This window comes from Hyperolius riggenbachi, chromosome 3 (assembly GCF_040937935.1).
Source record: "Hyperolius riggenbachi isolate aHypRig1 chromosome 3, aHypRig1.pri, whole genome shotgun sequence".
NCBI classification, from domain to species: domain Eukaryota; kingdom Metazoa; phylum Chordata; class Amphibia; order Anura; family Hyperoliidae; genus Hyperolius; species Hyperolius riggenbachi.
In genome coordinates, this window is record NC_090648.1 from 44817988 (window position 1) to 44832153 (window position 14166).

At 45.9% G+C, this 14166-nt stretch overlaps 1 protein-coding gene across 1 annotated transcript in view; it reads left to right on the forward strand.

The window, feature by feature from the left end:
• The first annotated feature begins 10256 nt into the window (after window positions 1-10256).
• The window catches only part of LOC137562582 (calpain-5-like), a 41623-nt gene continuing 37713 nt past the window's right edge, over window positions 10257-14166 (forward strand). Inside the window, exon 1 of the mRNA XM_068274069.1 lies at window positions 10257-10310. The gene's annotated coding sequence lies outside the window, so the exon portion shown is untranslated. The remainder of the gene's footprint in view (window positions 10311-14166) is intronic.

Consider the following 14166-nt stretch of genomic DNA (forward strand, 5'->3'; position numbering starts at 1 on the left):
AACAATGTAATTAGCGCCACCTGCGGCCACCTGTTACCATAGTAACTATGAATGGAATTAGATACAACTGCGCATCGAAATTCGCTACAACAGCGCCACCTGCCGGATGCGCCCGGCTAACGGATAAGTACCCTTTTTCCTTTTCCAAAGACTTATCTCAGGTGTGTACCTTGCCTCAGCCTTTTGTAAAGATGTGTATATATTTTTTTTTTAATGCATTACATTTGCTTTTATATTTACATTTTATATACATCTGTGACATCATTGGTGTTTTTTTCTGTGTTGTAGAGATATGTGTGCTTTTTTTCATCCACAGTTAAAAGACAGAATACAGGAAAAACATCATTAGCCATAATTTACATAAAACCACATGCAAAAAACACAAAAAAATGCAGTACAGAAGTATTGCCATTGAGTGTGAATTGCACGTGGTATGTACAAATCGCAATGCAGAAATCGATGTTTTTACAAATTGCGGGCAGGCCCATAGGATTGTACTAGGTGTGATTTTTTTTTTTTTTTTGCATTGAGGAAAAACGTATGTGAAATAAACGAGGTGTGGACCCTTCATCAGTCCATGCAAATTCCACTGGCGATGGAGGGGACTAGGGATGATCAAAGAGATGCAAATACTTTTGAGTTTATACAAATGTATGTACATTTTTATGCAAATATAGGCAGCTTGAAATTGGACCAATCAAGTCCCACCAAGGTTTAAATTGATTGGTCCAATTACAAGCTGCATATATTTGCATACACTTTACATAAATTTGCATAAACTCAGAAGTATTTGCATATCATTAACCATCCCTAGAGGAGACCCAGTGGGAAATCTCATAGGAAACGCTTCTCCAATCAGCACCCTCTACAGCAGCCTTTCTCAACCTTTCTACCCTGGAGGAACCCTGCAAATAACTTTGGGACATCAGGGAACACCTGCAAACAATTTTTTGATCTCGAGGAACTCCTGCATTTATTTTGCAGGAGGCGTGGTCTTTAAAAGTATGTGTGGCTGTTTATTTCACTACCCCATTACACTGCCACTCATTATACTGCCTCCTAAGCCCCTATTTAGTGCTTCTTGTTACAGTACCACCTATTATAGTGTTCTCTATTATACTTCCCCCACGATGAGGGAAAATGCCAAGGAACCCCTGCAGAGTACTCAAGGAACCCTAGTCGAGAAAGCCTGCTCTACAGCCTGAAGCCAAGTTCCCAGCAGCGATACATATAAAATCGCTGCCGGGAGACTTGGGCGCAGGATACAGCTGATATACGGCTTATCCTGCTGCTGCATAAGTCCTGGCGGTGTTAATTACTATTCCCCCTCCAGGTCCACGTGGATGGTGAGAAATGATTTATTTATTAATGACTTAGTAGATGCAGTAGTGAGCAATGTTGCTATTTTTGCAGATGATACAAAATTGTGCAGAATCATCAACTCTCAGGAAGATAGTGTCATATTGCAACAGGATCTGGATAGGATATGGGCACATACATGGCAGATGAAATTCAATGTTGATAAGTGTAAAGTCATGCATTTTGGTCGTACCAATGATCTAGCACCATACAAAATAAATGGGATACAGTTGGGAACATCAAACTTGGAGAAGGACTTAGGAGTACTCATCGACAACAAGTTAAATAATCGTACTCAATGCCAAGCCGCTGCAGCTAAAGCGAACAACATTTTGGAATGCATTAAAAGGGAAATAAAAACTCGAGATGCTAGCATAATATTGCCCTGTTTAACTCTCTAGTAAGGCCACATCTGGAATATGGAATTCAATTCTGGGCACCACATTACAAAAAAGATATTGCAGTTTTAGAGCAGGTGCAGAGACGAGCAACAAAATTGATACGTGGGATGGAAGGTCTCACTTACCAAGAAAGGTTAGATAAACTGGGTTTATTTAGTCTAGAGAAAAGACGCCTTAGAGGAGATCTAATTAACATGTATAAATACATCAGAGGGCAATATAATAGCTTGGCGGATGAGCTTTTTGTCCCTAGGCCTTCTCAAAGGACTAGAGGACATGATCTGCGCATGGAGGAAAAACGTTTTAGCCATTTATTTAGGAAAGGGTTCTTTAGGCCTGGAACCCACTGAAATCCGCAAACGCAACCGCTAGCGTTTTGCATGAGCGGTTTGCAAGCGGATTCATGCGAGTTTTCGGTCGCGTTTTACAACAGTGTATTTTTTTCCTCAGCGGTTGTGTAGCGTTTTGCGTTTCGCGTTTTTATCCTGATTGGTCCTGTGAATTATTTTTAATTTTGTTACAGTGTGCTGAACCGCAAAACGCTAGCACAACCGCTCACTTTAGGTTTTGCTGAGCGTTTCTGCTAGCGTTTCAATACTTTACATTGAAGCGCTAACGCTCCCAAAATGCTGCAGGTCCTGCGTTTGCGTTTCTGGGAAACGCAAACGCTCCTGTGGAAGTTGCCCCATCCATTAACATCAGCTGAGCGTTTTGGCAAAACGCTAGCGTATCGCAGCGCTGCCAAAATGCTCAAAAAAACGCTCTTGTGGGTTCCAGCGCTTACAGTAAAAGTGATTAAGATGTGGAATGCATTGCCACAGGAAGTCGTTATGGCAAACTCTATACCTGCATTTAAAGGGGGCTTAGATGCTTTCCTTGCGTTACAAGACATCCATGGCTACAATTACTAGGTAATGCCTAATGATGTTGATCCAGGGATTTTATCTGATTGCCATCTGGAGTCAGGAAGGAATTTTCCCTTTTGGGGCTAATTGGACCATGCCTTGTGGGGGTTTTTTCGCCTTCCTCTGGATCAACAGGGGTATGTGGGGGACGGGCTGGAGTTGTACTTTGTACTGGTTGAACTCGATGGACGTATATGTCTTTTTTCAACCAAAATAACTATGTAACTATGTAATTCGGCTTCCAGCTACTGCTGGAGGACGAATTACAGTGCTTTAAAAGTAAGGTACTTTTCCGTTAGCGGGTGCATCCACTAGGTGGCGTTAATTACTATTCCCCCTCCAGGCTGCCATGGATCGTAGGGAAAGATGGAATTCTGGTGGAGTTTTATCGCCACCTAGTGGATGCACCCGGCTAATGGAAAAGTACCAAAAGTAACGTAGCGCCGCTATAGCCATAATTCCTATTGAGGTCTATGGTGGCGCTGGCTGCGCTCAGATCTCCTGCGCTGTTATTACAGTGCTTGGAGTAGTGTGGGTGTAGTTACAGTATTACTACAACCTATCTGAAATCTACAAGTTTTAGAGGGTGCTGTCCAGCCAATCACGTTAGCAGAATTTCCTTTTTGAGGTCTCCCACTGGATCGCCTCAAGTTTAGGGAGCGCTTTAAATCGCTAGCGATTTCCCTAAACTCTCTGCCAATGTAAATAAATATAACAAATTCCACAGTAGCGATTGCGATTAGCAAAACCGCAATTGCAGGACATGCAGCATTTTGTGAGCATTTGAGCTTCAATGTAAAGTATTGAAGCGCAGGCAAATCGCTCATGTATCTTTACACAACGATTTGTGTGCGATTTAAAGAGAATCTGTATTGTTAAAATCGCACAAAAGTAAACATACCAGTGCGTTAGGGGACATCTCATATTACCCTCTGTCACAATTTTGCCGCTCCCCGCCGCATTAAAAGTGGTTAAAAACAGTTTTTAAAAGTTTGTTTATAAACAAACAAAATGGCCACCAAAACAGGAAGTAGGTTGATGTACAGTATGTCCACACATAGAAAATACATCCATACACAATCAGGCTGTATACAGCCTTCCTTTTGTATCTCAAGAGATCATTTGTGTGTTTCTTTCCCCCTTCTGCTCTCATGCACTGAAGTTTCAGGCTGCTCTTTTCTTCCTGCAAACAGCTCTGCCCTTGTCTGTAATCCTCAGTATGTGAAAGCCCAGCCAGCTCAGAGGATGATTTATCCAGCTTGTAAAAGATAAGAGAGAAGAGAGAATCTGCCATAATCTAAATAACACACAGGCAGTGTGCAGAGAGGGGCCTGGAGGGGGGAGATTCATCACAGAACCACAACACTGAAGAACTTGGCAGCCTTCCAGACACAGGCTGACAAGTCTGACAGGGGAAAGATACATTGATTTATTACAGAGACTGTGATAGCTGAAAGTGTTGCAGTAAGCCAGAACACATTAGAATAGCTTTTGGAACTTGTAGGATGATAAAAAACAGGATGCAATTTTTGTTACGGAGTCTCTTTAAATGACTGCAAACTGTTTTAAAAAAAAATGGGTACTTTTCCATTAGCCGGGTGTAACCTCTAGGTGGCGATAAGGTTCTTTTCCGTTAGCCGGGTGCATCCACTAGGTGGCGATAAAACTCCACCAGAATTACATCTTTCCCTACTATCCATGGCGGCCTGGAGGGGGAATAGTAATTAACGCCACCTAGTGGTTGAGCCCGGCTAACGGAATAGTACCGCGATAATTACTATTCCCCCTCCAGGCCGCCATGGATAGTAGGGAAAGATGCAACTCTGCTGGAGTTTTATCGCCACCTAGAGGATGCGCCCGGCTAACGGAAAAGAAACAAAAAATTAAATAATAATTTGAAACAACCAATCAGAATTAAAATCGCTAATCGCAAATTGCTATCACAATCGCTGGCAAAAAGCTTACACTTTTAAAATCGCAACCAAAATCACCAGAAAACGCACATGAAATTGCTTACAAAACGCTAATTAAAAACACTAGCAATTACGATAGCGATTTGCGACTTTAAGTGGGTTCCAGGCCTAATTATAAGTAGGATCAACAAAATTAGGCCTCTTTTTCACAGACTGCTGAACTGTGTGCTCAGCAAGCAGTTACAGGCAGCAACAAGCAGTTACCATGCAGCAGTGAGCAGTTTTGAGAGCTTCAGAGGCATTTCACTGCCTATCAACAGTCCGTGGAAAAGGAGCCTTATTTGCATTAAGTTGGAATTGTCTGCATATCATTGACATTCCCTGGTATTGACCAATCAAATGGCAGACAGCAGCTGATTCATTAATCATCTCCTGTTTGGACCCTGAGGATTTCTACTCCTGATGAACCAGAATTTGCTTCTAGTCTTATTTTCTGCTCATCATTTATCTGAAGCAGCATTTAAAAGGAAATCAGCAATAACTTTATCGAATTTTTCCCATTTCCCACATGTTTTGTTTGTAAAGTAATTAATGCCTGCAGTCATTATGAAACCAGCATTTCATTTCTAAGAATCAGGGTGTGACAGTGGCCTCCTGCCGTGTACTCTTACTACATGTGAATCAAGCTTGTATGTTACTATCCGGCCTGCTCCAATGACATGTCAGGTATATAGTTAGTTACAGCACAAGACAATCAGACATTTCTAAGCTGAAGTATAAAACTTCATGCCTTACCTGAGGAAGACTTATCCCTGCACACAGCTGACTTCCTGTCCCAGAATCCCTGGAGCACATGGCAGGTGCCCTCTGGTAAATATTTGAGGCCTCGTTTTCATAGACTGTTGACAGGCAATGAAATGTCTCTCAAACTCTCACAACTTCTCACTGCTGCCTGGTAACTGCCTGCTGAGCACACATCTCAACCATACTGTAGAAAAGAGGCCTTATGCTGGGCATACATGGCGCGATTATTCCTTATCAATCGAGCCGCTGATGGCTCGATTGATAATTTCCGACAGGTCTTATGACCTGTCGGAAATTATCCGAATCGATCCGGACGGTGGCGGGAGTTGATCCGGCGGCTAATCAAGCCACTGGGTCGACTCATGTATGCCCAGCATAAGGTTCTAAAATTCAGCTAAAAAGTAGAAAAAAATAACAAGATTGTTTCACCTGAGGATTATCTGTCTATCTGAGGCAGAGGTCAGACTTGGCTAAATTGCATACATTGGGCTCTATTCACAAAACCATGTGCGGTAACTCTTTTTTTGGGTGAAAAATTACCTCCAGTGATAATTCACTAAAAATAGTGAAAATAGTGAGTATTCACTAAAAATGTACCAAGTGTGATAAATGTTTGGAAAAACAGGTGATAAAACTGTCAGTAATATGTATGGAAATAAAGCTTTATTTGACCACTGTAGGGCAGCCCATATACTTGCCACTCATTACACAGAGATGACCCAGGAAAGTCTGTCACATTTAAAGTGGGACCTCACCTCAGGACAGAAGTAAAACATATAGAAATGCACCCTGTATGTATATAATTTAGCCTGTCTAATTCCCCCTCATCTGTGAATAATCACAACTGTAATTTTAGCTCTCAGCTGTGCCAGCTGGCTGCCTCAGCAGAGCAGCTAATGTGTAAACACAGGGTGTTAACACTATGTCTGCTTCCATGAAAGCAGGAAGTACATACACTGGAGATTTTTTTGCTGGATTTTTATCAGCTGTAACAAAGAAATGTTTTTCTTTAAAGGTTATTATGCTGTTACTTATCTTTTAGAGCAGAGAGGAATTTCCTCCTCAGCATCTATTAAATCATCTAAAAGACTGTACGAGGTCTGAAAGTGCACCTTCAGATTAGACACACTCGTCTTCTCTGCCTTCTATGTAAAATTGACATAAACTCGAGCAAACAAAGCTCAATAGGCTCCATCCTGAAGGCCAAAAGCAGAGAAGTGATAATTATCACCTACCATTTGTAGGTGATAAAAAAAATCCTTAACACCAACTTTTCAATTGAGAATCTCAAATTGGAGATAAATTTTAAGGTAATTACCACACTTTTACCGCATGAGGTAATTTAGGGAGAAAAAAAATGGTGTATTTGAAAATGGAGATATTTTGGTCGGTGTTTATCACTACCTAATTTAACTCATGCGGTAACTCATTGAGAATAGAGCCCAATGTATTTCTGTGGGCCTCTCATAATTTCAGGAACAGTCTTCGATTTTTTTTTCTTTTTTGTGCACTACTTTATTACAGGCAATTTCTCATTGACAATCGTTGTCGCCGTTAAAGGACAACTGAAGTGAGAAGAATATGAAAGCTGCCATATTTATTTCCTTTAAAACAATACCAGTTGCCTGGAAGTCCTGTTGATCTATTTGGCTGCAGTAGTGTTTGAATAACACCAGAAACAAGCATGAAGCTTAGCTTGACAGATCAGACAATAACGTCAGATACACCTGATCTGCTGCATGCTTGTTCAGGGTCTATGGCTAATGGTATTAGAGGCAGAGGATCAGCAGGGGTGCCAGGCAACTGGTATTGCTTAAAAGGAAATACATATGGCAGCCTCCATATCTCTCTCGCTTCAGTTGTCCATTAAACAATACCAGTTGCCTGGCTATCCTGCTGATCCTCTGCCTCTAATACCATTAGCCATAGACCCTGAACAAGCATGCAGCAGATCAGGTGACTGTTTCTGACATTACTGTCAGATCTGACATTTATTTAGACATTACTGCAGCCAAATAGATCAGCAGGGCTGCCAGACAACTGGTTTTGTGTAAGCCAGGCTAGGTTCACAGTGGGATGGTATAATGCTATCTACCGCACTGTAATGTTAAGGCTATGCGTCGTTCACGGTGTGATGTTAGCGTCGCATTGTAAACATTGCGCTATGGTAACGCACTGCTGCAGTGTGTGCAGGAACTCTCCTTCCTCGGTTCTCAGATTGATCGCAATGGTGATTGTAGTCATGAAATAAAACGTTGGATAACCCTCAGCAGAAATGCGATGGTAAGCATGAACCAAGTATGGAAAAGCAAAGATATTAGCATTACGACAAAATGTAGACTGGTTCATGCCATTGTTTTCCCCATAACCACGTATGGCTGCAAAAGTTGGACCCTAAGAAAAGCAGATAGAAGAAAGATAGACTCCTTTGAGTTGTGGTGCTGGTGACCGTTGCTTCGCCTTCCATGGACAGCAAGGATGACGAACAAGGAAGTATTGCAACGTATAAGACCAGACATGTCACTGGAAGGCAAGATCACCAGACTCAGACTTAAATATTTTGGCCACGTGATGCAATCAAATTCCTTAAAGAGATACTGAAGCTAAAAAAAATAAATATAAGATTTGTATGTGTAGTACAGCTAAGAAATAAAACATTAGGAGCAGAGACATAAGTCTAATATTGTTTCTAGTACAGGAAGAATTAAGAAACTCCAGTTGTAATCTATGCAAAAGAGCCATTAGCTCCACAACTTTCAAGGTTGCAGAGAGCTCTGTCTTCTGAAGCTTGTTATCTCAACTGTCAGTCATTTAATCTTCTTTTTCTCTGCAGAGAAGGGGTTCAAAAGTTCAGTAGGCTGCTCTGTAAAATCATTTAGAATGCTGAGTAGTGTGTAAACTGCAAATATTAGAGACTGATGTAATGTTATAAAAACACTATATAACTGAAAATAAAAATGAGAATATTCTTTGCTACTAATCCTAGTAATTATCCGTACTACACAACCAATTCATTATACCATAATTTTTTTTTTCACTTTTAAAGAAAGACCTAATGCTAGGACTGGTCAGTGGCAAAAGGCGACAAGGCCGCCAGAGAACGCGTTGGCTTGACACCATCAAAGCTGACACAGGATTGAGCTTAAGGCAACTGGCGGAAATGGTACAAGATTGGACAGCATGGAGAGAGATAACCCATAGACTTGGATACGACTGAATGGATAACATCATCATTATCCTCACCAACGCACTACTGCAGTGCGGTACCTCAATGCAGATGTTAACAGATGCAGGGAAGCATACTTTTCATTGCCTGTATGCTTCACTGTACCTACTTATGTGGCGTTAATGTGCATTGCGACTTTTTGTTGTGTTGTAATTTTGCAATATCTCACTGTGCACCTAATCTTTTAGGCTACTTGCACACCAAGACGTTGCGTTAGGTGCTACGTTAAGGTCGCATAACGTGCACCTAGTGTTGAGCCGAAATTTTCGAAATTTCGCGTTACTATAATTACACATGCGAAATTTGCTATTACGATGCGAAATTATGGTAGCGTAATTGCCATTAAAATCGTAATTGAAAATACCGTAAGCGTAATTTTCAACGCGTAATTTCGCGTTTCATTCATAACGTAATTTCGCGTTAAACCATAACGTAATTTCGCGTTAAACCATAACGTAATTTCGCATTTCTTCATAATTTCGCGAATTTCGTAATTACTTGTTAGCAGGGTTGCTCGCGAATTTTCGCCAAAGGCATTTTCGTCTGCATGGCGAATTTCGATGCAAAATATCACTACATGGCGAATCTTATATGCGAAATAGCATTCCGTAACGCGAAAACGACGCGAAAATTAACGATTACAGTAATATGAACTATCGCGAAATTACGTTATGTAACTACGCTTACAAACGGTTGCATGCAAGGCAAACGTAATTTCGCGATACTCACTGTAATGCGAAAATTAAGCGAAAATTACGCTTACGCGGAATTTCGCGAAATCCTTCTTCATTACGATTATGTACTTACGGCCATAATCGTAATTACACTAATTACGCGAAATTTCGCAAAATCGTAATTAAGTCATTACGCTCATCTCTACGTGCACCTAATGCAACATATGGTGGTGCGGGAGAGGACGGTAGAGTGAGCCGCGTTAGGCAGCTCTATCCGTATAAGGTCTCCCAGAGTGGCGCTGATTGGCCGGCGGGACCACGTGATGCGGAGCGAGACACTCCGCATCACGTGGTCCCGCCGGCCAATCAGCGGCCGCCAGTGCAGTGAATATTAAGTAGCCATGTGCGCGGCTACTGTAGCTGGCTCTCCCTGCCTCCTCTCCGCCCCCCCCACTGAGCATGTGCAAACAGTCTAACGCGGCTATAGCCGCTCTACCGCCGTAGCATGCTGCACTTTCGGCAGAACGTGCAGCGTTACATGTAACGCAACGTGGGCTGTGTGAACAGCCCACTTGTGTTACATTGCTGTGCGTTGGGGGAGCGTTACAGGCGCACTAACGTGCGCCTGTAACGTCTTAGTGTGTAAGCAGCCTTAAAAGTAAGTAAATATGGCAGCCTCCATATCCCTCTTGCTTCAAGTTGTGCTTTTAGGAAAGCCACTCAGTTCCTAAAGTTTTTTTTATATTTTTAGCAGCTTTTTTTTTTTTTTTTTTTTTTAAATATTTACTTATTCTTTATATTATAGAGCAACACTTGAATTTGGAAGGGTTAATAGACATGTGTGATCACTGTTACTATGGCGTTGTGTACCTTATCTCAGTTGTGTGTCCTGTGACCTTTGCTCATGTCTGTGATGGAAGTTTACCTATTCCTGCCTCCACCCAGGAAGTACTCTACATTGCCTCACTATTCCCTGCCATGTCCAGAGCGGAGTCCTCAGCCTCCCGGGCCACCCGCTGCTTCCTCATGTTAGTGTGTCTTCTGTATTCACATTTCCTTTTTCCATCATCATACATTCTGCTATTCTCTTACCACTCTCCTTCCCCTTGTCCTAGCAGCCCCTCCCCCCCTCCTATCCCCTGTCCTGGCATCCCCCTCTGCTCGCCCCCCCCCCCTGTCATGGCATCTCCTTCCTTTATCATGTCCTGGCATCCCCCCTCTCCTATCCCCCTGTCCTGGCATCCCCCCCCCATCTGCCTTGTCCAGACATTCCCCGGCCATGGCATCCCCCCCCCCCCCCCCCGTCCATGTGCCACCCCTCCCCTCTCTCCTCTTCCCTTCCCCCGGCATCCCCCCTCTCCTGGCATCTTGTCCTTCCTCCCCTCCTGTCTTGGCATCCCTCTCTCCTCCTGTCCTGGCATCCCCCTCTCTCTTCTCCTCCTGTCCAGGCATCCCTCTCTCCTCCTGTCCAGACATCCCCCTCTCTCTTCTCCTCCTGTCCAGGCATCCCTCTCTCCTCCTGTCCAGGCATCCCTCTCTCCTCCTGTCCAGGCATCCCCTCTCTCTTCTCCTCCTGTCCAGGCATCCCTCTCTCCTCCTGTCCAGGCATTCTCTCCTCTCTGTTCTCCTCCTGTCCAGTGTCCAGGCATTCTCTACTCTCTCTTCTCCTCCTGTCCAGGCATTCTCCCCTCTCTCTTCTCCTCCTGTCCAGGCATTCTCCCCTCTCTCTTCTCCTCCTGTCCAGGCATTCTCCCCTCTCTCTTCTCCTCCTGTCCAGGCATTCTCCCCTCTCTCTTCTCCTCCTGTCCAGGCATTCTCCCCTCTCTCTTCTCCTCCTGTCCAGGCATTCCCCCCTCTCTCTCCTCCTCCTGTCCAGGCATTCCCCCCTCTCTCTTCTCCTCCTGTCCAGGCATTCTCCCCTCTCTCTTCTCCTCCTGTCCAGGCATTCTCCCCTCTCTCTTCTCCTCCTGTCCAGGCATTCTCCCCTCTCTCTTCTCCTCCTGTCCAGGCATTCCCCCCTCTCTCTTCTCCTCCTGTCCAGGCATTCCCCCCTCTCTCTTCTCCTCCTGTCCAGGCATTCCCCCCTCTCTCTTCTCCTCCTGTCCAGGCACCTCCCCTCTCTCTTCTCCTCCTGTCCAGGCATTCTCCCCTCTCTCTTCTCCTCCTGTCCAGGCATTCTCCCCTCTCTCTTCTCCTCCTGTCCAGGCATTCCCCCCTCTCTCTTCTCCTCCTGTCCAGGCACCTCCCCTCTCTCTTCTCCTCCTGTCCAGGCATCCCCCCTCTCTTCTCCTCCTGTCCAGGCATCCCCCCTCTCTTCTCCTCCTGTCCAGGCATCCCCCCTCTCTCTCCTCCTCCTGTCCAGGCATCCCCCCTCTCTCTTCTCCTCCTCCTGTCCAGGCATCCCCCCTCTCTCTTCTCCTCCTCCTGTCCAGGCATCCCCCCTCTCTCTTCTCCTCCTCCTGTCCAGGCATCCCCCCTCTCTCTTCTCCTCCTCCTGTCCAGGCATCCCCCCTCTCTCTTCTCCTCCTCCTGTCCAGGCATCCCCCCTCTCTCTTCTCCTCCGGTCCAGGCATCCCCCCCCCCCCCCTCTCTTCTCCTCCTGTCCAGGCATCCCCCTCTCTCCAAACCTAAAAAAGCTTTATTGGCAGGACCAAATACATTTAGCATTGCCAAAGCAAAACAAAACATTAACATGGGGAGGGGGATTGTGGGAATAAGGGAAGGATATAGGGGTTGGGGTATATAGTCCATAGGTGTGTGGAGGATGTAAGGGACAGCATGGGGGACTGGGATATACAGTCCATAGGGGGGTATTGGGGGTATACAGTCCATGTGGTATCATGTTCCTCTCGGTGGCAGGCTGTGACATATCGGGCAGCTATTTGCATGGCTGTTTCCTCCTCCCCCAGTAGGATGTAGAGTTTCCTCTCCTCATCTGTGGAGGTAAAATCCTGGATGTGGGCGGAGAGTCTCTGGAAGTGGGTGGTCCTCACAGGTGCGTATTTGCTGCAGTGTAGCAGGAAGTGGCCCTCATCCTCCAGACCTCCTGGTCACATTGTCTGCACAGTCTCTCCTCCCGGGGCTTCCATGTCTGTCTGTGCTGCCCTGTCTCTATCTCCAGGCTGTGGGAGCTCAGACGGTACAGGCTCAGGGTCTGACTGTCTTTGTGGTGGTGTAGCCTCCCCAGATATGGAGCCATTGTGTACTCCCTCTGTAGTGATTGGTAGACAGCGAGTTTATTGGAATTCTTGATGTCACTTCTCCATTCCTCTAGGTATCGGTCCTTGCAGCTTTCTATAGTCCGTTTTATTTGGGCTTTTGTCAGCCTTTGTTGGGCTGGCTGCTGATGCTTTGCTTGAGAGCGCGTGGTATGGCCTCGCGTGGTATGGCCTCGCCCCCCTGGCTCAGTGAGGCTTTATGGTGGCAAGTGCTGGGGTTGCTGCTCTGTATATGCGCCCAGTATGAGAGTGCCCTCTGCTGGATAGTAAGCCATAGTGGGAACCTGCCTAGCTCTGCCCGGCAAGCTGAGTTCGTAGTGCTTCGATGGACTTGGAGGAGATACTTGCAGAACTCTAGATGGAAGATTTCTGTTGCGCTGGAGTCCCATTTGGATTGATCTGGGTAGGTGACCGGGCCCCATACCTCACTGCTATAGAGCAGGATTGGGGTGATGATGCTGTCGAATATCTTTGCCCACACTCTCACTGGTGGTTTTAGGTGGTAAAGCTGTCTTCTGATGGCATAGAATGTCCTGCAGGCTTTTTCTTTCAGGGCCTGTACTGCTGGTTTAAAGCTTCCTGATTTGTTAATCTCCAGCCCCAGGTAGGTGTAGCTGTTGGTGGACACCAGTGGGGAGCCATTTAATATAAATGAGGAGGTGGGGGTTTTATTTCCATTCTTCCTCTGGAATACCATCACTTTTGTCATCTTTGGGTTGATGGGTAGTGCCCATGTGGTGCAGAAACTCTCCAATACTGCCAGGCTATCCTGTAGCCCTTTCTCTGTTGGGGAGAGCAGCACAAGGTCTCTCTTCTCCTCCTGTCCAGGCATCCCTCTCTCCTCCTGTCCAGGCATTCTCCCCTCTCTCTTCTCCTCCTGTCCAGGCACCCCCCCTCCTCTCTTCTCCTCCTGTCCAGGCACCCCCCCTCCTCTCTTCTCCTCCTGTCCAGGCACCCCCCTCCCTCCTCTCTTCTCCTCCTGTCCAGGCATCCCCCTCTCTCTTCTCCTCCTGTCCAGGCATCCCCCTCTCTCTTCTCCTCCTGTCCAGGGATCCCCCTCTCTATTCTCCTCCTGTCCAGGCATCCCCCTCTCTCTTCTCCTCCTGTCCAGGCATCCCCCTCTCTCTTCTCCTCCTGTCCAGGCATCCCCCCCTCTCTTCTCCTCCTGTCCAGGCATTCCCTTCTCCTCCTGTCCAGGCATTCCCTTCTCCTCCTGTCCAGGCATTCCCTTCTCCTCCTGTCCAGGCATTCCCTTCTCCTCCTGTCCAGGCATCCCCTTCTCCTCCTGTCCAGGCATCCCCTTCTCCTCCTGTCCAGGCATCCCCTTCTCCTCCTGTCCAGGCATCCCCTTCTCCTCCTGTCCAGGCATCCCCCCTCTCTCCTCCTGTCCAGGCATCCCCCCTCTCTCCTCCTGTCCAGGCATCCCCCCTCTCTCCTCCTGTCCAGGCATCCCCCCTCTCTCCTCCTGTCCAGGCACCCCCCCTCTCTCTTTTCATCCTGTCCAGGCATCCTCCCTCTCTCTTCTCCTCCTGTCCAGGCACCCCCCTCTCTTCTCCTCCTGCCCAGGCATCCCCCTCTCTCTTCTCCTCCAAATCCAAATCCAAAAAAGCTTTATTGGCAGGACCAAATACATTTAGCATTGCCAAAGCAAAACAAAACATTAACA